Genomic DNA, 23,767 nt, shown 5'->3' with positions numbered 1-23,767 from the left:
ACTCTCAAAAATAAACATTAAAAAAAAATTATCCTTGGGGCGCCTGGGTGGCTCAGTTGGTTAAGTGTCTGACTCTTGGTTTTGGTTCAGGTCATGATCTCACGATTGTGTGAGTTTGAGCCCCTGCATCAGGTTCTGTGCTGACAGCATGGAGGCTGTTTGGGATTCTCTCTCCTTTTCTCTCTGCCTCTCCCCCACTCACACCATCTCTCTCTCTCTCTCTCTCAAAAATAAACTAAAAAAAATTATCCTTCAACAGTTTCAAATATCTGCCTTGTGTTTAAGTTGAAAGAATAGAGAGAGGGAAGGGAAAAAAGGAGGGCAAGAAGGTGGGCAGGGTGGAAGGAGGAGTGGGAAAGGAGAAAAAGGAAAGAAAGGATAAGCCAAGAGGAACAGGATCAAGGGCAGAGCTGGGCAGGAGCAGGAGGGGAGGGAAGAGTGACATAACCAAGGAGGAAGCTAAAGAAAAGAATCTTCTTATCCTGCAAACACACAAATGCTCTCTGTCTTCTGGAAGGAGAAGTCTTTATTTTGAGTCAGCTGTGAGAGGCCCTCTCAGGCTCTCAGTCCGAGAGGGAAATTATTTTCTGCCTGTTGTTTCCCAGGTCACCAGTTATATTAAGCCAAGGTCCCTTGGTGGCTGCCATCTATAATTTTTCCACTCCCTACCCTTTTGAGTCAGATCACAAAATAAGGACATTTTGAAACTTGGACTCCTGGCAATCAGAATGTGGAGAATGTGGTCCAGGACACTCTCGAGTCTCGTAGAGCTGGCTAGGGTTCTTACTAAGAGTCCTGCTTAGATCAGCAACAGGAGGGCAAGCAGAGCACCCCTGGGTGCTCAGACCCTCGCCTGGCCCACTGAGACCACACGGTTCCAGGCCTTCCCCGGGCAGCAGGCCATCGCTGCTTCCACAGTGCCCTGTCTGGGGTGAGAGGCAGCCTCTTTCCCCTGCACTGCCCCACTGGCCTGGCGTGGGTCAGCAGTGTGGAGAGTCGCTTGTCATCATTCTGAAAAGCCCCTTCACAATATGTCCTTCATCTATCTTTCCAAACTTATGTCCTTCATCTATCTTTCCAACTTACAGGACGTAAGTTTGGAAAGATAGATGAAGGACATACCCACCACACATCCTGCATGCCAGCCAGGCCAGGCTCCTTGCCACTCCCTGAACAAGTCAAATGTTTTCATGCCTCTGTGTCTTTGCTCTTGCTGTTCTCTCTGCCCGGAATGCCTTTTCCCTTTCTCCCCTACCTGGTGAGGTCATACTCATGCTTTCCTCTTCCTTCCAGGCAGAGTGAATTATTTCTTCCCTTGAGTCTTCATGTGTACTTTACATACATCTGTATTTAGATGCAGCACTCATCACTCTGGTTTGTAATTATTTGCTGTTTGCCAGTCTCTTCTTCAAGGGCAAGAACCCAGGCTTATTCATGGGCCGCCCTGGTGATTGGCTCAGTACTGGGCTAGCACATTCATTCATTCACTTCAGCCTGATTACATGCCAGGCTGTTTTCTAGGTGCGGGATAGTGAACCAAATGGATCAAGTTCTCTGTTCTCATGGAGCTTACATTGTTGCTGGGGAGGCAGACAACATGCAAATAAACAGATTACATGTCAAGTAGTAGTAAGTGCTAGAAGAAAATCAACGGGGCTAAGGGCACAGACAATGATGGAGGGTGTTATTTTAGCCAAAGTGGTCGGGGAAAGCCCCTCTTCATAAGGTGGCATTTAAATAGATTCCTGAAGGAAGTGAGGAGGTGGGTCATGTTGGACTCTGGGAAATAGCACCCCGGACAGAGGGAATGGCAAGTGCAAAAGTCCTCAGATGGGAGCATGTCTGTGTGTGCAAGGACAGCAATAAGGGCTAGAGGATGCCAGAGTGGCAAGTGATGGGAAGAGCTGGAAGAGAGTGGCTCTGAGAAAAAAGTGGGGGCCAGAACTCAGAACTTCCAGGCCAAGGTAGAAACTTCAACTTTTACTCCAGGCAAGACGGGGAGCCATTGGAGTCCTGTCCCAATGAACATACACACACGGCACCCTCTTCTGCTTCCATCTTCTCTCCAGCTACACTAAGTCTGCTCAAGTCTTCTTTGAGGAGACGAGAGATGAATCTATATTTTACAGCGTTCATGATCTTATGTGACCTCTTGGCTACTCTCTGGAGTACGGACTGTCCAAGAAGGTGACTGATAATGTGGGACTAGATGCAAGAGTGGCCTTGGAGGACAACGTGAGCTTGTCCTTGATTGGACAGTAAGTCTGAGCATCTGTTCCTTTTAATCTATGTTCTCCTCCTCCTTCCTTAGAGAAGTGTCCCCACTGATGAGGATTGAATGAACTTGGAGAAACCAGGCAAAACTCATGAGAAATAAACAGAGATCCTGGCCTGCTAAACTGAGAGATACTAATCTTGCCTTGTAAGACTCACCCAACAAGTCAACACTGACTTCTTGGAGGAGGGAGTCCCAATCCAGGAATTAATAAAAGGAAAAGCATGGCAAGAGAAACTAGCCTTTCACAACTCCAGCACGCCTGCAGTATGACTGTTGGCTTCCAGTCACCTTCAGGAGGGGGGGGCATAGGAGGGCTAATAAAAGCTTGTCTGAGAGAAGGAAGGAGACTTTGGCCCCCTACTCCTTCCAGGCCCCTTTCCCGGCACATGTGGAATATCCTCACTGCTAAAATATCCAATGAAGATTGAAGGAGTGCCCCCCTCTACCCCTCAATGCTCTCCCTCCAAAAGGCGGAAATCTCTAACGGTGGAATTTCAGGCACCAGGGAAGGTGCTAGTGAAGGGATTTCCGGGAGCGCCTTTATATTCTTATTACAAAAATAAAATAAAATAAAATAAAATAAAATAAAATAAAATAAAATAAAATAAAATAAAATAAAAACAATCTTCTACTTTCACCTCCCTTCTCCCAGAAAGGAACGCGGATACCGGGGACGGGTAGAGAGGGTCCCAAACTGGCGGCGAGGTTCAAGGGCGTGCCCGCCGCCCGACAGAATCGCAGCGCCCAGGGGCGACGGCGCCGCGTGCAGTGCAGGTCGGCGCTCGGCAGAGGGCGCAGAGGACCTGTTCGTCTCCCCGGAGCCCAGCTCCGCAGCTCTGGAACACCCTCCTCCCACCCGGCCGCAACCGCGCCCCACCGCCGAATCGCTGGCTCAGCCTCCGCGTGTGTGTGGGCACCGTCAGGAAGAGCCTTCTTAGGCCACCCCGCAGCCATCATCTGCTCCCTTATCCGGCCACAGCCCATTTTCCGGTCAACCTAGTCCCTGGTTTACAGGCAGTCCCGGACGCGCCACACCCTCCACAGGCCAACCCTCTCTTCCCGCAGTTCTTTCCCCTCCAGGTGTGGCCGGAGGGGGAGGTGGGTGGTCTGGGAGGGGCGTGGTCGGGAGAACGCAGGCCGGGGACCCCGACCCTGAGTGTTTGTAGAAAGAAGCCGCCGGTGAGAGGTCAGAGCTGATTTCACCCTACGCACTGGCCCTTGGCCCCCTGGCGCTGGGGTGAGGGTCTAGAGCCCAGAGCCCTCAGGAGAGGAAGGAAGGCATCTGCAATGTTCGCTCCTGCAGGGCCTGGAAGGTGACAGGGGACGTCGGTATTGATTGATCGAATGAATGAATGAATGGAATGGATTGAAAGAAATGGAAAGTGGTCTGAGACGCGGTCTGGCCAGCCCCATGCTGGCACAGTACCTCCCAGCAGAGTTTGCCACACTCACCTTGCTCCTTACCTGTCTCTCCCCATGACCATCTTCCCACCTCCCAGCTTTCCTTTCACTTCCTGCCACTGCTCAAAAGCTTTCCCCAGCTGCCAGATCCCAATCCCTTCCCCTAGCATTCAAAGCTCTGTACAGTCTTGCCCTAACTTAAGTACATACATGGCACACTCTTTTGCTTGAACTTGCTCTCCAGCTACACTAAATCTACACAAATCTTCTGAATATAATTTGAATTGGCCTTCCTCTGGGGAACTGGCCGTCTCCTTTTTCCCTATCAGCAACACCTGCTCCCTTGCCTCCAAATCTTTCTCTTCCTTCAAAGTCCAGCTTCAGATCCCATTCCCTTTCTTCAGGAAGCATTCCCTGACTTTTTCAGGCCAGAGTAAGTTTTCTCAGCTCTGGCCTCCTAAAGCATACCCTCCTTGGCACTTGATTGGTACCAGTTACCTATGATGCTTTATCATGTAGTGCTTACCTACCTATCTTTTCTCTCCCACTACATTGTAAACATTTGAAAGGCAGGGTCCAAGTCTTATTTATCTTGGTAGCTTCTCCTTCAGTTTATCACACATTTTTTGAGCATCTACTACATACCCAGTATAGAGTCTAGCATATATGGTCCCAAAGGAGTCTAGGACACAGTCCCCCAGGATGATGTTGGTGATAAAAGAAGACACATGTGGCTCAAGGAAAAGTAGAGGGTATGGCTTGGAAATGGAGCACTCGCTAGGAAAGTCCCAAATGATTTTCCCTGGTAGCACTCAGCATCCTGGATTAGGAAGCAGTCTCATTCTCTAAGGGAGTGTCTGCCCATTAATGGAGACACTCACTCATCCATTCCCTCATTCATTCATTCATTTGTTAAATATTTGTTGAGTCCTTACTTTATCCAGTGACTCATAGGATTGGTCAACCCATAAGGGTTGGCTCTGTGTGTGTGTGTGTGTGTGTGTGTGTGTGTGTGAGGGAGTTTTTGGCATGAGTTGTTTCTTTGTCAGTTCCTGTTCAGCAGCATAAGTCCCCACTGGAAATGATCTTGGGAAGTCCTAGATTTTTGTGGAGGGGAGGAAGAGCGTCAACCCTTCCGGAAGGTAAGGTGCCCAGAGTGCCTCATAGTTCACCTTGGAACAGCTTACCAGAGCATGTTCATTTCAAAGTCCTTTTCTTCTGTGATCATTCAAGGTTTTCCAAAGAGTCCTCTGAGGTTAGGTCCATTTGCCAGATGAAAAAGCCGATGCTAGGAAAGTTAAGGTTTTCCCAAAGTCACCGAGCTATGGCAGGGCTGAGGCTAGATAGAGCAGGTCATTCACATCCTGGTCCCCTCAGCTTCACTGTAGGGGGCTTGGACCTAGACACCTTTGGGACCCTATATGCTAGACTTTAAATCTGGTATGTTGAGATGCTTAACATGCTCTATCTATAGATAGGTACACCCAGGGCTACTGAGGAGCCAATCAGAGGACAGGAATCTCTGGCTCTCCAAAATGAAGACCTGCTCTCCAGGCAGGTCTCTGGAACAGGACATTTTAAATTTCAGATCAAAGTAATGGCCCCCATCATATCTGGCCACTAGCAACTCTCCAGTTCTCACTCAGAAATTTAATGGTAACTAATTATTGAATCCTAACTTCAAACTCTAATCTTAATGCCCCAATTCTAACCACTCCTTTATATTATTCATTCCCTAATTCTAACCAGAATCTATCACTTCACCCCTAAGGGCAACTCAGCACCTCCAAGATCCTGGCAGTCTGATGCTATCTTTTATATCCTTCATATAGTCCACAGTGGGGCGAACCCTGCTGCCCTAGTAGCAGGGAGCAAGAAGGTCCAAAATGAAGGTGCAAGCAGCCGGGGGGAACTGGTAACACCATGAATTTGTCTTCGTTATGAAAGTAGCCCTCTTTCCTCCCCAGGTACCCAGGCCTTCATGTTGTCCCCAGGCCCTTCTGGAAGAGGGGGAAAGAAATAGAGTGTTAACCATTTAGAAATTTTCGAGAGAGGCCTAAAACCACGCAAGGCTTACTAGAAGAGATGAAGCATTGATGGAGGGGTTCCAGCCATTCAACAAGCATTATACTAATAACTGAATGTGTCAAAGCACCCTGGCGAGCAGTGATTCAGATATAGTTCCTGCCCTCAGGCAGACGGCTATCTGGAGGCAACTGATTTTTTTGAGCACTGACCATGTGTTAGGCCATGTGTTACCGACTTTCCCATGTCATATTTTGTTTAATTGCTACAACCTATGGAAAAGGAACTATTATTCCATTTTATAGATGAAGGGATTGAGGCGCAGCGCTAGTAAAGGACAGAGCCAGAGACTTAAATGCTAAATCCCTTTTCCTGAATTGCCTTTGGGCGGGGCAGGGGAGGGAAGTTTTCCAGTCATTCTGACTTCTGTTCCTGAGTCAAGTCGCCTCCAGCACCACCCTAGTCCCAGGCCGCAAGGGTGGAGTCAGGGGATTGGGCCAGATTCTCTCCAAGGCTCCGCCCACTCCTGCTATGCTGAGCCTATCAGATCGCAGGCTTTGGGGGCGGGGCCAGAGGCTGTTAGAATGGTAGCTTGCTGTCAGCAGTGGGTCAGAGCCTAGGCTTCAGTTCTCTGTGTGGGTTGCTGTCTTTTCTTTGGTGTCTGGCTCTACCCGGTTCCCTGTTGACCACCAGAATTCCAAGCCACTGGAGAATCATGGCCTACCGTTGCTTCCCATTAAAGTCAAGGTCAGACTAACTTTCCAAAGCACCAAGCCCTGCCGTATAGGAAGCACCTCTGCTTCCACTTTATGATCACCATAAAATAATCCTATTTAGTTCATTGATATTTCAGGCAATTACTTTGCCTGACCTTGTAGAGAATGACCCCTGCCCTTAAGGTGTTTACAACATGGTTATAAAAAAAAATAGGAACTAATAAATAAAAGTACTGTAATAATCACACTCATAGAACACTAAGTGCATGCCATGTGCTGTAGCTTTTAATAAAAACTAGCTCATTTAGTGCATAGCCACACATCACAGTAACTTTCCCTCTGCAACATATAACAGAGGTAGGAAAAGCTAAGGGAATGGCATCAGAAGAACTTACATTCAATGTAAATCCTGTCCAGAGCTAGCTGAATGATGCTTGGAAGTTACTTAACCAGTTTGAGCCTCAGTTTCCATATCTGCTGAATGGAAGTGTTTTATACCCTACTGGTAAAGAGCTATTTGTGAGGCCTAAGTGGAATAATGCTTATGAAATACCTAGCATGGTGTCTGGGACAGAGTAAGTCCTTAGGTGTTTACTCACTCATTTTATAAATATTTACTGAGTGTCAGGCACAGTTCTAGGCACTAGCAATAAAAGAGTGAACAAAACACAAAGCCCACTTACTTGCTATGGTTTACTGAATCTTGGTTTCTTCTTTTCTGACTGTGTATTTCTATTCAGTTTCTTGTTGATTAGCTCATTTTAAGTAGATAGGTTTCTTTGCTTCACTTTGCATCATCTTGGTCAAGTAGGGATAAAAGAGGATTAATTCATGTGATGGATGGAGAAACAGAGGCCTAGAGAGATTAGATGATTTACACAATACATCTGTAACAAAAGCTTAACCACAGATTGGTCTCCTGTTTCCTAGCATGGTCTCCTTTAGAAATTCTCTCTTTTAACATATATTCCAGGCAGACCTATATCTTTGGTACAGGGAGGAACAGAGGGGCGATGCTGGTGACTGTGAGCCTTCCAGAGAAAGTACCTGCGGAGAGCTCACTGTTGGAGGTTCTAGCCCCTCCCACCCTCAGGCTCTGTCTGCAGGGGTGAAGTAGAGTGATGAGCATTAGGGCATTAGGGCAGAGCCCTCCACCAGCACTGAAAGATTGGTCCATTATGATAGGAAAGAACAGGTGGAGAAAGAGGTAAGTGGAGATGGAGCACCTGCTGCCCCCAGCCCACCTAGCACCCAGCCCACTTTGGTTCTTTGCTGCTGAGACTCCTCCCATCCCTTCTCCCAAACTCACTGAGTTGATGCATGAGAATCCAGTGGGAGTCCTGTGCAGAGTGGGAAAAACACTATGAGTTGATTGGGTGTACAGGGTAAGTAGGTAAGAAAACTTGTGTTTAGTAAAGCTGGTCCTCAAATGCATTAATATGCAGGAAAATTTACCCTAAGAAAAGTCAAAAGAGTGGGCAAAGATGATATACAAACTTCTTCACTCATGGAAGATGGAAGGACTACTTAGGAATTGGCAATAAGTCCAATAAGAGGGGGCTTGTTGAAAGTGTGGCTTTCTCTACTCCGGAATGTTATGTAGCCAAGGACAGTTTTACTACAAAATATATTTCCTGACCTGGGAAAATAACCATGATATATTTCTAAATTTTTTTAAGTTTATTTATTTGGTGGGGGAGAAGGGGCAGTGAGAGAGAGGGAGAGAGAATCCTAAGCAGGTTCCGCACAGTCAGTGCAGAGCCTGATTTGGGCTTGAACGCATGATCTGTAAGATCATGACCTGAGCCAAAGCTGGACACTTAATTACTGAACCACTCGGGCGCCACACCATGATATATTTCTAAAAGGTAAGAGGCAGGCCAGAATATCAGGGAGAGCCTCCAGGAAGAGGAGGCCAGGTCCAGCTCTTTGTCACCAAAAAAAGCCAGGCCTGATTTGTTTGTAGAGCCATGTCTCAACAACCTATAAGAAGTCTATCTTCTATAGAGGGTTTCAGAAACTGGTTTCAGATTCTCCTTCCTTCCCCCTACCTTTTTATATTGTAACCTTAATCCTTGGTGTTTCCTAAAGTGCAGTAGGAGAAAGATCACATGAAAATCATATTATTTCCTTTCAGGCTCAGCCAGGGCCTTTGCACAAGCTGTTCCAACTGAAGGAGCTCATCACAGAGCACATATCTGCCTACACACACACACACACACACACACACACGCGCGTGCGTGCGCGCACACACTCCCCCCAGCTCTCAGCTCAGTCATCACTTCATCTGGGCCATCTTCCTTGCCTCGACATCCCTAACCAGTCACTTTCCTCTCTGATACATCTTCACAGCACCTTGTACTGCCTTCTCCTTTGTTCACATTTCCTGTAACTATCTGGGGAGTGTCCTTCTCCATCTATGCTGTCTCCCTCCATGACAACGAGGATGGTGGCTACGGATGCTCTCCACCCCCTTCCCCACTCAGCACAGTTCTTGCCGCAGATTCTCAGTAGATGTTGGATGCACAGATAGATGAATGACAATGATGGAGGGACAGATGAGGCTGCAGGATCTAACCAGCAGGAGGGGAGTGACTACAGCAGATGCCTCCAGGGCAGGATGGGCTAGCTCTATACTTAGAGGAGTAGGTGGCAGCTTGTAGTGCAATTTCAGGGTCACTAGGACGGCCCTCTAGTCCTGCACTCCAGTGCCTCATATCCCTTTTACACAAGGAGACAAAGCCTTTTGATCCTTACAGTGTACAGAGCTCAGGCATGAATCCCACATTCCTGGAGAGGAGAGAGGTGCTCGGTGGCTTACTTACATTCATGCTAAGGGGTAAATGACTAATAGAGTCTTTCCTAAGAGCAAATTGGGATGGGATGTGATGTGTGGAGGAGGAGAGAGGAAATTAGGGAGCTAGGCTAGGGCCCAAAATGGGGGAAGGACACAGAAAAAGGAGCCTGATGCTAACCTTGACCCACAGTGTCATTTTGCCTTTGCTGCACACAGCCTGGTCCTACTGGGTATTAACAGCCTTTTTGGTAAATCGGGTTCTACAAATATTTGACGTCTGGAAAACTTTCAACAAAGATGGCGTTCGGAAGGCTGGCTCGGAGGCCCCAGGATGACAACCTAATTATGTTCCTTTTAATAGCTCCTTCCCAAGTGCTCAGTCAGGGACATCTGCTCTGCCGCGGTTGCACTTCAGGGAGGAATATTTTTAACACCGTGATGCCACAAAAGGAAACTTCTGAAGGCTGGATGAAAATGGCCTCTGCATTCACAGCGCCTCAGTGCCCAGGTAGGCAGGGCCTAATGCTCTCCCTGTTCCCCACCTCCACCCCCCTAAAACAGGGCCAGACTCCTTTTCACAAGGAGAGGAGGTGTTGGCTTACTAGGAAGTAGTTGGTGTGTGTGTGTGTGTGTGTGTGTGTGTTTTAAATATTCCTTTTTCAGATTTCACAGAGGTACGTTTGATGTGCCAGGCTGCCTCACCCAGCTTCCATGTAAGTTGGTGTCAAAAATAACAACCAAGAACACAGCAAATCCTCTGATGCCAGCCCTCCCTGCATGGTACTGGGCCCTGTCACCGCTTCTGCCAGTTCACTGTTCTTAGTCCACACCTCAGCTGAGGACCCTCCCCCAATACAGATGCTAGTTTTGTCAGAGGAAGGAAAGGGGGAGAAAAATAAGAAAGGGAAGGATTTCTGTGGTTTGTTTACAGAAGACTCGCTTGCTAGGAAGGCCACAGGCTGACAGCTAAAGATGATGTGTCTTGAGGGTTCCTGGGATCAATGAGAAAAGTGCAAGAAGCCCAGGAGATGATCTACTCTAAGTTCTAGCCTCCTATTCTTCAGACAAGTTAAGTGAGACCCAGAGAGGTAAACAGACTTGCTTAAAGAGTAAGCTTTGACGTTTGGGTTGGCTCTCCTGTTTTTAGCCTAGAGTTTATTTTGGTGAGAGCTGCTCTATTAGTTCACCAAATCACATTGGTAGACTCTCAATTGAAGTGTGGCCTCTTTATCTAGGAAGACAGTTCTCTAAGACAGAGGGACACTGTGGGGCACGGAGGAGAAACGGGCTGTCCTGCCGGCCAGATCACTTGGTCTGCCCTGGGCCAGACACTCAAATACCCACCAAGAAGGAGCTGCTGGGCAGCTGAGGGTTGTTCTGTGCTGTGTTTGTACTCATATTTTCAACCCATAATTTTTTTATTTTAAGGGTGGCTGCTTTTTTTTTTTCATTAGATTCAAGTGCATCTTAAAGGTGTTTATACTGACTTCAAGTCCCTTCTATGCTTCCAGTAAAGACAGAAGAAGGAGCATTTCCAGATAAGCACCAAGGAAGGCCATGTGGAGTGGAGGGTGAAAGGTGCTGCTCTACTCCCTTAGCCAGAAATCTTCGTTTCCCAGCTGAGTCCCAGGCACCCGGCTCAGTGCGGCTCTTTCACTGCACACTGGACTTTTGTTGCCTCTTCCCTTCAGCTCTCATTTGACCACCATAGACTTCTCTAGATCCCTTACCTTTCAACTTCAGCCTCTGTTGCTAACCAGCTGCCCATTCTTTGGGTCTTCCTTGTGCAAATTCTGGAGAGGGAATGTGATTGACTCAACATCCCTTTGGCTCCAGATGTTCTCCCCTTGGGGTGCCAGTGTCTGGATGCATTGGTCTTGGGTCAGGGGAAGCTTCAGGGCCAATCCTCATGCATTCAGCATAAGAATGAGTCTGATGCTTGCCTGAGGGAGCTCTGGGGACTGGTGGGCATCACACTGCCTGGCCCGAGCGGTATTTACCAGGCTGGAGATGCAGTATTGGAAAGACTGAGGGATCTCTATGGTGCGGCAAAGGCAAGACAAGACCTTGGTGATAGGGCCTAGCAGTGGCTTTGAAAACTGAAGAAACAACTAAGTGCTCAACAGTCATCATGATGGGGAAAATCTAGGGGGTGCATGGGGAGGGTTGGGGAAGACCAGGTGCACAGTGTGTAGTAAGGTTGGTGTGTATGGTGAACTTGCCTTATTCACAACCTTGATCAAGGCCTTGATGCATATAATCAAATATGGTAACTACAACTATGACTACTACTACAGTCACTATCACTACTCCTACTCCTAGCTAACACATATTCCATACCAGACACTGTTCTAAGCACCTTCCATCCGTTAACTCCTCTACTCCTTGTAACACCCTCTGAGTAACTACCATTCCCATTTTATCTATGAAGAAACTAAGACTCAGAGAGATTATGTGATGCCAAGGTTATACAGCTAATAAGTGGCAGAGCTGGGATTCTAACCCGGGAAGCATGTGTTTTTAATGACTTTGCTATGCTGCGTCTCTGAAAGAAGCAGGTGGACACCTCCACTATGCTGTTTGAGAGGTACCATTTGGTCCTAACTACCACAGAAGGTCCCCCTCAGTTCTATTGTAATTGCACTCTCCCTTCTGGTTCAGAAACTCCTGCTTTTGGTCACTAATATAGTGGAAGATGTGGTAACCTCAGAAGAGCCCTTTGCCCTCTCCCATTAGACTTTTGGTCCTAAGCAGATGAACAATGAGTATGGTGATTTCACTCTTAGGAGTTAGTTATCAAAGCCTGGTGGTTAAAGAAAGTGGCAAATGTGGTGAAAAGACCTGGGGTTAACCTTGAACTCAGAGAAAGAAACCCAAACATGGTGTATTGTACTGAGAAGCCTCAGGGAAGAAACCCTCTACCCCAGTACCTATATTCCATCGTTATAGGTCTAGAGCAGTGCTGAACCACAGAACTTGCTATGACAATGAAAATGTCCTATATTTGGTAGCTCCTAGCTACATGTGGCTACTGAGCACTTGAAATTTGGCTAGTATAACTGAAGAACTAAATTTTTTATTTTAAGTAATTTAGATCTAAATTTAATTAAAAATTTTTTTAATATTTATTCATTTTTGAGAGAGAGAAACAGAGCATGAGTGGGGGAGGGGTAGAGAGAGAGGGAGACACAGAATCTGAAGCAGGCTCCAGGCTCTGAGCTGTCAGCACAGAGCCCGACACAGGGCTCAAACCCATGAACCTAAAGATCATGACCTGAGCCGGTCAGATGCTTAACTGACTGAGCCACCCAAGCGCCCCAAATTAGATCTAAATTTAAATGCCACATGTGGTTAGTGGCTATCTTAATGGGTAGGTTCGTTCTTGAGGCCTCCTTGAGAATATACCTCATGCTAGGAGGCTCAGACCTTAAGCATTTCTCTGCCAAAACTTTAGTGCAGGAAGTGCAAGCTAGGGATAAGGGTGTCAGGCTGATGCATTTCATTTGGCCAGTGTGAGGCTTTGGAATCTTTAACTCAAATGTCTTCAGCCAGGCAGGCATCTCCAGTCTCCATTTCCCCTAGTTTCACTCCAGGGTGAAGTCACACACTTGGCCGCCTCTGAAGGAGGTTAGCTGCAAGCCCAGCCTCAGTAAACGCCTTCAATGATTCTCAACTTTATTTCGCTTGCTCCTTCCGGCAGCCCCAGGATGGCGGTAGGGTTGAGACGGTTATGCCCATTTTATGGGTAACGGAATGAAGGTTCCCAGAAGCCTCTGAAAGGGCCATTCTCCAAAGCCAACTCCACCTTTTTTGTCTCATTTGAATAGACACTGGAAGCCCGGGCTTACATCTGGGGGTTGACCTGGCCCTTGCTGAGGAGCCATGCCCCGCCCTAGCTCGGCACTCACAGCCTTCAGAATGCCTCTTCCCCTGCACTCCAATTTTGTTTGCATTCATACATCATCTTGATTCATTTGTAATGCAAGCCAGCTGCCATTCTAAGCCTTACCTAACACACGGCTTCCACTCACTCCCACTGCCTGCCTGCCTGGACTCAGTTCCTCCAGAGTCGAGCACACCTGGGGTCTGTCAGCAGACAAATCTAGGTGAACTGGGAGGGAAAGAATTCCACCTTCCAACTACCACCAGCCCAAGCCTGCTGCCCAGGCCTTCTGTCTACGTGGAACCTGATCTTAGTCCCATCCCAGTTTTCCATTGGCATCACACTGCTTATCTACTGGATTCTGGAATTTAACACCTGCTTGACCCATGCCCTGTTTCTGAATGACCGCCTCTGCCTCTGTCAGCCACCTATCAGGGCTCCCACTCAAGTTTCCTGCCTCCCTGAGCAACCCCACACTGAACTCTGTCTGCCCCCTGGTCTTTCCTACCGCTTACTTTCCCTTTCTCTGGTGACTATGTGCTTGTACTACTGTGAGGTAGTGCCCGAGGGAAGAGACCTGCCTGCAATCTGCAGGCAAGGGTCCTATGGCCTCGGGCAAGTATTTTGACCTCTTAGACTCTCCCATTTCTAAAACTGGGATTTTTCAGGGAAGGGACCAGTAATCTAGACTCGTTAGACCAGACTAGATATTTTGAACTGTTTTCTCTAGGAGGGTTCCTCAGAGACTGCTTTGCTACATGGGAGCAGGGGACAGAGGGGAGCCAAGTGGACAGGAACTTCTATCCTCTCCAACCAGAGAACACACTTTGATATGATTGCTTAATGGACCTGGGTCCTGAAATGCTGCATGGAGAGAGAAAGAGAGATTGAAAACTCCAGATTATCCATAATTAGATGATTCAAAAAGCCTTTTACAGCTCTAACAAGGTAGAGGCAAAGTCTTTTCTCCCCAGGGACTTATAGGACCGTGGGGGCAGTTTGTGTGTAGACCATTCAATAGGAGCCCAATCAGTGCCTGTGCAGTGGACACTCTCTTGTTTCTTCTGTGGCGTTCCATGTGTATCTCCTCTCAACAGTCAGACTGAAAGGCCTTACTCTTGTACTTCTTGAGCATTCTCTAGAGAGCTCCTAGCACAGGGCCTGCAGTCTGGCCTCAAACCCTTTCCCTAATTGAAAGATCAGGACACCGGGGTGGGGGTGGGAGGGGTGGTGTGGGGACCAAGACTCTGGGTGTGAGCCACACCTCCTTTACTGCCTCCATGGTCTCTGACAGAGGACTTCAGTCCCTCTGAGCCTCAGATTTCTCAGCAAGGTAATACTGCTGCTGATTTGTTATTTTGAAGTGAGACTTCTATCTAGACCCCTCCCTCTTGCCCTGAGGCATTGTGCTCTCTCCAGTGTGGGAGAGCAGGAGGGATGTATTAATTGTTTCTACAGAGTCTAGTTGCCCGAGGTAGAAACCACAACCACAGGTTCAGAGTTGGGTTGTGAGAAGAAATAGCTTGCTAATAAAACCCACAAAGTAAGATGAATCTTATAAAAACTACCACAGAGTGACAGAAGCCAGAAGAGCTGTTTTTTTGGGTGGGGGGGAGGTGGTCCACAAAGGAAAGCCATGGGCCCTCTGGGCTGTGACCAGCCCACACACTTGGAACAAAGCAATCGGACCTGCTTGGTCTCAGAGTTGTCTTCCCATCTCCCAGATCCTGTGTCTACGGATTGTGACTGGTGTAGACCCAGCATGTCCTGGAGGACAAAATAATGAAGTCAGCAAGGTTTGTCCTCAGTATTACTCCTTGGACTTCTCTGCCCCCTCCCATTTTCCCATCTTCAGATGCCCAGAGCCTGTGGGACAAGAAAGAAGGAAAACCCAAGGACAAGAAAGAGAGTGTGTTGGAGTAGCACTCTCCCCTAGAGATGGTGGAGACCAAATGTGAGACCTCTCTCAGAGAGGGATACATCTCCAGGGAACCTTGGAGAGAGGAATTCTCAAGCCAGAGGCACGTATGACCCGCAGATGTTTGTGGTCTTGGTGAACATCATGGTAACCGCAAGAGCTTTATTAAAAACAAAAAACAAAAACAAATGAAGATTTTTCATAAAAATTCAGATCTCTGGCTTCTTTTAGAATATGGGAAGAACTGAAAGCACGGGCTGCTCATGCCCACTGAGTGAGAACTGGTTGAGCTAGGCAGCAGTTGCCCTCTTTGAAGGAAACCTTTGCTCCCTGCTTTGCGGCAGGCCCTTCCAGTCCCTATGGCCCCATCATTATGTCTGGCCTCCTCCTTCCATTTATGCCACTGCCTGGCTCCTGTAGCATCTGAGCTTGTGACCTTTGACTTCATCCAAAGAAGTTACATAGTAATAGGAGCACAGAGAACCATGATGGCAGCATATCTGGGCAGAGGAACACCGTTCCATTTGGGAGTCACCCTCCTGGGACAACTGAATCCTGCTACACAGCCTCCTGTGGAGGGTTAGACTGTTAACTGGTCAGGAAAAAAGTTCATAGAAATCTGCCAGCTCCCTGCCCCCCAGCCTGCTCCCTCCAGCATCAACAGCTGCCCATTTCACCCTCATTACCAGTGAGTTCAGGCCTCGATTACTCATTCTCTGTGACCCAGGATAGGGTCAACTTTGTGCGTGGGCCCAGCCTGACCTTGCAGCCTGTCCCATTATTAGGGGCCCTTTGCCCTGTGCCAGCTGAGCACCAAGTCTGGGGCAGCCAGTCACCTGAGTGCCTGCCTTGGCTTCCTACCAGCCCTGCAGTGCTCTGGAGACTGAGTTCTGCCCTGCCTTCCCAGGCAAGGTCTTTGTGGTGGAGTCCTGTCCCTAGAACACTCCCTGCTGCCACCAGAGTCCTTGGTCCGCAGGACTTCCTTCCTTCTTCCACCTCTGCCTTTCCCAGAGGCTGACCTGCCCTAACCCCTTAGGACAGGCCTCATCCTGTTGCCTGCCCAGCCCTGTGCACGATGCTCCCAACACAGGCAAAATTTGTCCCGGGAGCGGGTTTAGGTGGGACTTCAGCTCCCACTGGCCCCGTCAGCCAGGCAGCTTCGTGAACAACTGCACAATGATTCTGAGTAGGTCCCCTGGCTCCTGAGCCCAGACATCGCTGTTTGGTTTCATCTTCCCACCAGTCTGGCTTCATTTCTGATACCTCTCCTCCAGTTCCTAAGCATTTCCTCTCCCTCCTTGTCTGACACCTCAGCCTTGGGGAAACAAGTGATTAATATAATAATAATTTACATATTGAGATTTTGTCTGAGGCCATGTACTAAGCTCTGCACATGTGTTATTATACTGGATTCTTACAACCACCATGCTATCCCCGTTTGTTGGCTGAGAAAACTGAGGCAAGGAGATTGAGGAATTTCCCCAAGGCCCAGCAAAAATAGGTGACAAAACCAGGATTCAAACCTGCATCCTTCTGTTGCCACAGCTCAAGCTTTTAACCACTCAACTCTGTTCCCAAATCAGAGAATGCTAGAAGGGAGGCTCAGAGAAGCCAATAGTTCGCCTAAGATTACACAATTTAGTGGTGGAACTTGAATTCTAACTCAGGTAGGTATTCTGTCACCAAGTCCAGAGTTCTTTCACCTGTTGCCAGAACTTTGAGGCTGCCTCTTTCACGGCTCTGTTTGCATCTCAGCCTCTGGCATACGGTGGGGCACAGGAGGTGCTCAGGCAACACTTGCAAACTGAAGGATTTACCTCATCTCACTTGATATGCCTCGTTGAAGCTGTTCTCTCATAGACTCCAAGTTGCTTTGATATCAGCCAGGATGGCCTTGCCCACCGACAAGTTCAATCTTAGCTCAAACCCCATCCTCACAAACCTTGGAGGGCCTGGAATTCCACCATGGAATGCAATTTTCCTAGAAGGGCGACAGAAGATTATAAGGGATTGAATTTAAGGTCCTAATATTTCAGGATCAATGAGTTTTTCAGAAAGTTTTCTAAGAGAACCTGGGGAGTATGAGAAACTAAAATTCTGATTGAGGGTAGGTTGGGAGAGGACAATAGGACCAAATCTGCATAGCAGGGTATGAAGACAAATTCTACTTAAAATGGGTTTTCAGACATCAGAGCCTCTTGATCCTGCTTCCTTGAACTCCCTATCTCTGACTTTGTCTTTGGGCCTTACAGGCCCCTGGTCCAGGCCCTTCTTCCCAGCTGGGGAGGTTAGCTCAGATACCCCTGCGGAGAACTTGGGGACAGGCAGGGCTCTAGGATAGAGCCAGCAGAAATGCCAGCTTCACAAAGCAAGGCTTCACACCTGTCCCCTCCTGGCAGTCCTATGCCTGGCCATTGCCCCTGTAAATAGTCCTGCCAAGCAGCTTGGCATGTTAGCAGCTCTAATGGACAGTGAACTTTGTGCAAGCCTGTAAGAGCTTTGGATTCCCAGGCTGCCTGGTGGAAATAGGTTCCTTAGAGGCCCATACCAGACTTAGTTCCTGGCAGTGTGGTTGGGATTAAGGACTTTCCAGAACCTGCACTCAATTCAATTTAAATGAGCAAGGATTACTAGCCTCTCTGAGTGCCAGCACAGTTCCTGGAGACCAGTGTAAAAGATTCCACTAACCCTTCTCCTATTCCAATCTTTTCCTACGTTCTGCTAGGAGCTCAATTTTTTAAAACTTTTCTTTTTAATTTTTATAGTTTTTATTTATTTATTTTAAGAAAGAGAGCAAGAGCATGCATGGAGGGTAGGGGCAGAGGTAGGGGAGAGAGAATCCCAAGTAGGCTCTGTGCTGTCAGCTCCATTGCATGAACCCAGAGATCATGACCTGAGCCAAAACCAAAAGGCAGATGCTTAACCAACGGAGCCACCCAGGTGTCCTAGTAGCTGAATTTTCTTAAAGCCAGCATTTCATGTTTCAAGGCTTTGGAGTAAGGCAGACGTGAGTTCAAATTCCTCTGCCACTCACTAACTGCATGACATCCACCATCAGTGAGCTTTAGTTTCTCCATCTGTAAAACATCAAGCTCATAGGGTTGTACATGAGAATTAAATGAGATTGTGCATGAGCTTAGACTGGGACCCATCACCCGGAAGGCCATGATGAGTCAATGGTAGCAATCAAACCAATAAGCAAATAAAACTATAAAGCCTCCCTGCTCTTATCAAACATCCCTTTGCTCAGACACCTCCCATAATTCTCTACCACCCATAGGACAAAGTCCTACCTTCTCTAACTGGCACTCAAGGCCTTCCACATAGAGCCACATTTCAAGTGCTTACTAACTGCATGTGGCTTATGGCTGCCATACTGGACAGCACCGAGTAGAACATCTGATGGTTACAGAACATCTACTGGGAAACCCTGGTGTAGCTGATAGTACAGCGGGTGCGGGGAGTAGGGGAGCAAGGAGTGTGGGGAGGGGCAGGGTGACTGTTCATCCTGGATGTTTCCATCCTGATATCTGTTTATTTTACAGGGAACCTGAGCCTGTGGCCTCTCAGGTGTCGGTTCTGATTCCTGATGAAAGGATCTGAGGTGAGGGCCATGGTGTCCTGTTGTCCTGGCCTCTGGCCAGGTTTTCCAGTTACTTCTAGGTCTCAGCCTCAGTGGGGCTGGGCTGAGAGCGTCCATCTCATGGGCTGGGGAGCCATCCAGTCCCTCCTGGGCTCTCTGTTTCTTACCTGCCCAGCGTGTACCTACCTTCCTTCCTTCCTTCCTTCCGGCTGGGACTTCCTGCTCCCAGCCTCCTGCAGTCTGCTAGTGCTTCATTTCTCTGACCCCTCAGGGCTCTTTGCCTTCCCTAAGCCCTTCTTCCCACCACCTGGGCCACAGGGTGTACTCTGAGGAGCTGGGCAATCCCCAGGGGATCACTTCTTTAGGCCCTCTGCTCGGTATTTTGCTTGAATTGTTTCAGGGGCAGTTTGGTCTCTCTGGCTACAATGCCAGTCCCAGAGGGCTGAGCTATTATCCCCTATTGATTTCCCACAGCGCCAGAGGAAGAATGAATGAGTGAATGAATGAGTGAATGAATGAATGGGTCTGACAGGCAGTGAACCCCTCCTGTTTCTACCTGCCACCCTCTGCTCTCATAAGGGACTCTAAGAACTGTGAGGAATGGTTTTCCAGCAACTCCAGGGAGGAGTCAGACACAGTGACACTGTCTGTCTGTCTGTCTGTCTGGGAGAGTGTTGGAGACTGTAAATGATTTCTCTTTGGGAAGGGTGGTGGGTACTCGGGAGTTTAGGGGGTGGGAAGGTGGCTTTTGAGACAGAACTAGAAGAGAAAGGGACAGAAGTGGGGGGCACAGTAGAAATGAAAGAAGTGGGTGGGGAAACAGAGGGAAGAGGGTGGGAGAGAGGGAGAGCAGGGCACAAAGAGAGAGGGAGAGATCCTTGCCTTGCACATCTCATGCCCCCTGCTGTGGCTGTGCTGATATCTCCAGCACTAATTGCTTCAATTAATAATACTGCTCTATAAAATTTCAGCAGCAGAGAGCAAGTGCAAGGGAAGATGACATAATGCATTAATAATGCAGGCAGCAGCCAATGGAGCTGGGCTTCTGGGGAGCTCCATTAAGGAGCCACTGCTGCTGTGCTCCTTGCACCAGCTAATACTCCGGGCAGGGCAGCCGCAGGGCAGCAGGCGTCCTTGGGCCTCTGTGGACTGCTGGGCTTCCAAGCTGCAGCCGCAGAGGCAGCGCCAATGGACAGGAGGCTGGGGCGGCCTCAGCCTTCCTATAAACTCCGGGAAAGCACTCCTCCCCCAGTCTTTGATCTAGACAATTGATCTTTTCTCAATCTTATGTAAGTGCTACACACGTTCTCAAGATTGCTGCCTTAAACCCCACCCCGACCCCCCACTGCTCCTTCCCGCCCACTCTGATTAGCAGCCCCTCCTCCACCTCCACTGGCTGGAAGTCCTGGGGTAGCTCTCCTGATGGTTTTGTTTTAAATCTTAATCTCATCTTTCTCTTTGTATCTGCATTTCAGTCTTTTCATAGGCTGTCCCTTAGGGACAGGGAGGAAATCCTCTCTTTCAAGACACAGAACCTGTCATCCTAAACATATTCTGCTGGTTTCATTCAAGTCAGCATCAGCATCACCCCAAGCCCTCTGTAAGCATCAGCACATGCACAAGAGTCTGTCCTAGAAACTATGCCGAGGCCAGGGGCTGAGTGTGGAGCCTGGAAAAAGGGGCCAGCAGCAGGCATCCAGATACTAAAACAGCAGGTCACTATGTGGTTTCACACTGGTGCAAAGCCAGCTCTTTTCCCATTGCCTGCAAAAACCAACCACCCCCAACAAGCCCTCTGATTTCTCTAAGAAGATGCTTCAGAGTGCTGCAGATCCCCTGGAAATTATGTAATAATCTGCGTACATATGTGCATTTCTCTGATAAAAATGTCTACAACATTTCCCTGTTCTCTCATGCGTCCTGAATCCCATGAACCTCAATAATCCTAAAATCCAGCTCTAACCTCCTTGGGGAGTTAGGTCCTTAGGTAGCAGAAGTATTTAGATGGATCTTTCGTTCCATCTCTGCATCTATGGCTCTAAATGAGGCCCTCTGTATCTTACCTGGATTGCTATAGTCTAAGTTTACGTCAGGGGACCACGGGCTAGCAATAAAGAGGGCAAGAAGACGCCCACCATTCATCTAAGACTCAAATGAGAACGAAAATTCATGCTTCAAGTCTTGGCAACCAAGTGCAGCCTGGTGCTTCTCTTTCACAGTAGGACTGAAGTTTGTGTTGGCAATTCAAAGTGTTCTCCAGAAAAGGCTTCCTTTCCAAGGAAGAAAGGTAGGAGACAAACATGTGTTGGGCACTTTCTATGTGCAAGGTTCTGTCCCAAACAGTCTGGTGTGATCCTGATCACATTCCCAGGAAGGCAGATCTTCCCACTTCACTGAGGAGGAAACTGAGATTCCAAGAGGTTAACACACTTGAGTAGTAGAGTCAAGATGTAAACTGAGGCCTTTTTGCCATTCAAGTCTAGCACCTTCCATTATCCAGAATTGCCTGGCCTTAAACAGTAGTTCTTGGAGGGACATTTCTGGGAGCAAGTCTGGCAAATTCCCACCTCATGTTCCCATTTCTCACTGCCTGGCCTCCACATGTATAAGTCCTACCCTCTTAAATCCTACTTCCACCATCAAGCTTTTTCTAGATAGTTTTTCAGAGGGACCACTTTGAATGGGATGAATGATGTGAGTTAAATGTTAGGTATACAAAGGGGTGGGCTGTAGTGGACACTATTGATTTTTAGCCAACATCCATTTTCCCATTTATTGTTTCCTAATAGATCCTGATTTCTATAGGATATTAATTCCTTTTTCACTCAGTGGGGAGTGACCCATCTCTGCCCCAGGAGGGAATTGCATTTAGTCTAAGCCAGTCACAAAAATGCTACTCCCTCACCAGTGGTCAGCCCAGTAAGGAGGCATGTGACCTAGTTCCGGCTGGTGAGGTGATGGGACAGATCGCTGGGGAGCATCTGGGAAAGAGACATGGGAAGAGACAGTCTCTCCCTCATTGGTAGGACATTCCCATGCCTGGAATTGCTGTGGGCATCCTGCCACCCACTACTCAAGGGTGCAGAGCAGTAGGAAAAGGACTTTTTGAGTTGCTATACCAAGCACCATGAGCCTGCCTGCCTCAGAGCCTCTGCTATGACAGATAATAAATTCTCTTGCAGTTAATGTCAATTTGGGCTGACATTTTTTTTGTTATTGCTGAAAAACATCATAGGTGATACATTCTCCCTTCAACATACAGTATTTGTACTGTTTGTCTGACACGTATCACATCAATTGCCTTGTCATCTCTATTATGTTGTTGTCTTGTATTGTTATTTAACTTTTTCTGTTTATGTCTTGTCTGTGAAGACTACACCAGCTTTTCCAGCCCACACAGATGTTGTCCGAATTCTTACAGAGCTTCCGAATAGCAGCCAAATCTGTCATCCATTCATTCCAGAATATTTATTGAGCCCCTATTATGTGCCAGACTCTGGGCAAGAACTGAGGATACAGTAGGGAACAAGACATGGTCCCGCCCCCCTAGAGCTTACAGTCTGTTTTGGACAGAACGTTGTGTCCCCTCCTCCCCCAGCCAAATCCGTATGTTGAAATCCTAACCCCCAGTGTGGTGGTATGTATTTGGAGTGCATCTCTCCCAAGTGGAATTAGTGCTCTCAGAAAAGGGGTCCTGAGGGCTCTCGTGCTACCATGGGAAGACACAGTGAGAAGACTGACACCTATGAACCAGTTAGCAGGTCCTCACCAGACACTGAATCCGCTGGAACTTTGATCCTGGACTTCTCAGACTCCAGAACTATGAGAAATAAGTATTTGTTGTTTAAGCCACCCCTATGGTATTTTTGTTACAGCAGCCTGAATGGGCTAAGACCCAGTTTTATTGGGCAACCTGGATGTTAATCAAATAACCTCAGGAATAAATCTAGAATGACAGCTGGGAAGAGTAATGAATGGAGGTACCCAGAGCTATGCTGTGATATGGTAGGGAGACCTTACTCGCCTGGGATAGGGAAGGCAGCTCAGAGAAATTGAGATCTGAAGGATCCAGGGAGCAAACTGGGTAAAAATCAAATGGGGAGATGCATTCTAGGCTGTGAAAACAGGAAGACCTGTCCTCTCTGCTCTATCCCTACTACCACTGACCTGATGTAGGCCCCCATCACTTTTCATGTGGGCGACTGTTGCTTCCTAACTAGGTTCCCAGGTTGCAACTGTGTTCCTCTCAAGTGCATCTTCCTCCCAGCCATGAGAGTTAGTTATAAAAAACCCTTTGGTGGCTTCCACCATCTACCAAGATGAGGCCAATTTCTTTTTTTTTCTTTTTTAATTTTTAAAAATGTTTACTTATTTTTGAGAGAGAGAGAGTACAAGCAGGAGAGGAGCAGAAAGAGTGGGAGACACAGAATCTGAAGCAGGCTCCAGGCTCTGAGCTGTCAGCACAGAGCCGATGTGGGGCTGGAACTCACAAACCATGAGATCATGATCTGAGCCCAAGTCAGACGCTGAGCCACCCAGGTGCCCCAAAGGGCAATTTCTTTAATAAGGCTCCGCACATGATCTGATCTCTATTTGCCTCTCTGTCCTTATTTCCTGCTCTCCCAACTTCCGAGAGCTCCCTACTTGTGGTTTTCTTTTCTTTTCTTTCCTTTCCTTTCCTTTATTTTTGGGAGATAGAGAGAGACTGCATGAGCAGGGGAGGGTCAGAGAGAGAGGGAGACACAGAATCTAAAGCAGGCTCCAGGCTCTGAGCTAGCTGTCAGCAGAAAGCCCGATACGGGACTTGAACCCATGAAGCATGAGATCATGACCTGAGCTGAAGCCAGATGCTTACCAGACTGAGCCACTCAGGTGCCCTACTTGTAGTTTTCAATCATACCAGACCACCAGATCGTTCTATACCATTCTCTGTCTACAGCACTCTTCTAACCTTCCTTTGGGTGACTGCCCTGACTAACGTGGGGAATTGTATCACCTGGATTGGACTCAGTGGCCCCTTCTGTGCTTCCACAACCCTCTGTGGAAATCAAAGTTGCCTACTGACATGTGTTCCCCCAACTAGAACTGAGCGTGTCCCATGTAGGGACCATGTCTCCTCTATCTTGGTACCCCTGAGAACTAGCTAAAGACTGGCACACAGCATTC

Source organism: Suricata suricatta, chromosome 4 (assembly GCF_006229205.1).
Source record: "Suricata suricatta isolate VVHF042 chromosome 4, meerkat_22Aug2017_6uvM2_HiC, whole genome shotgun sequence".
In the NCBI taxonomy this organism is placed as follows: Eukaryota; Metazoa; Chordata; class Mammalia; order Carnivora; family Herpestidae; genus Suricata; species Suricata suricatta.
The sequence above is the reverse complement of the archived record's forward strand: the minus strand, read 5'-3'. Positions refer to the sequence as shown.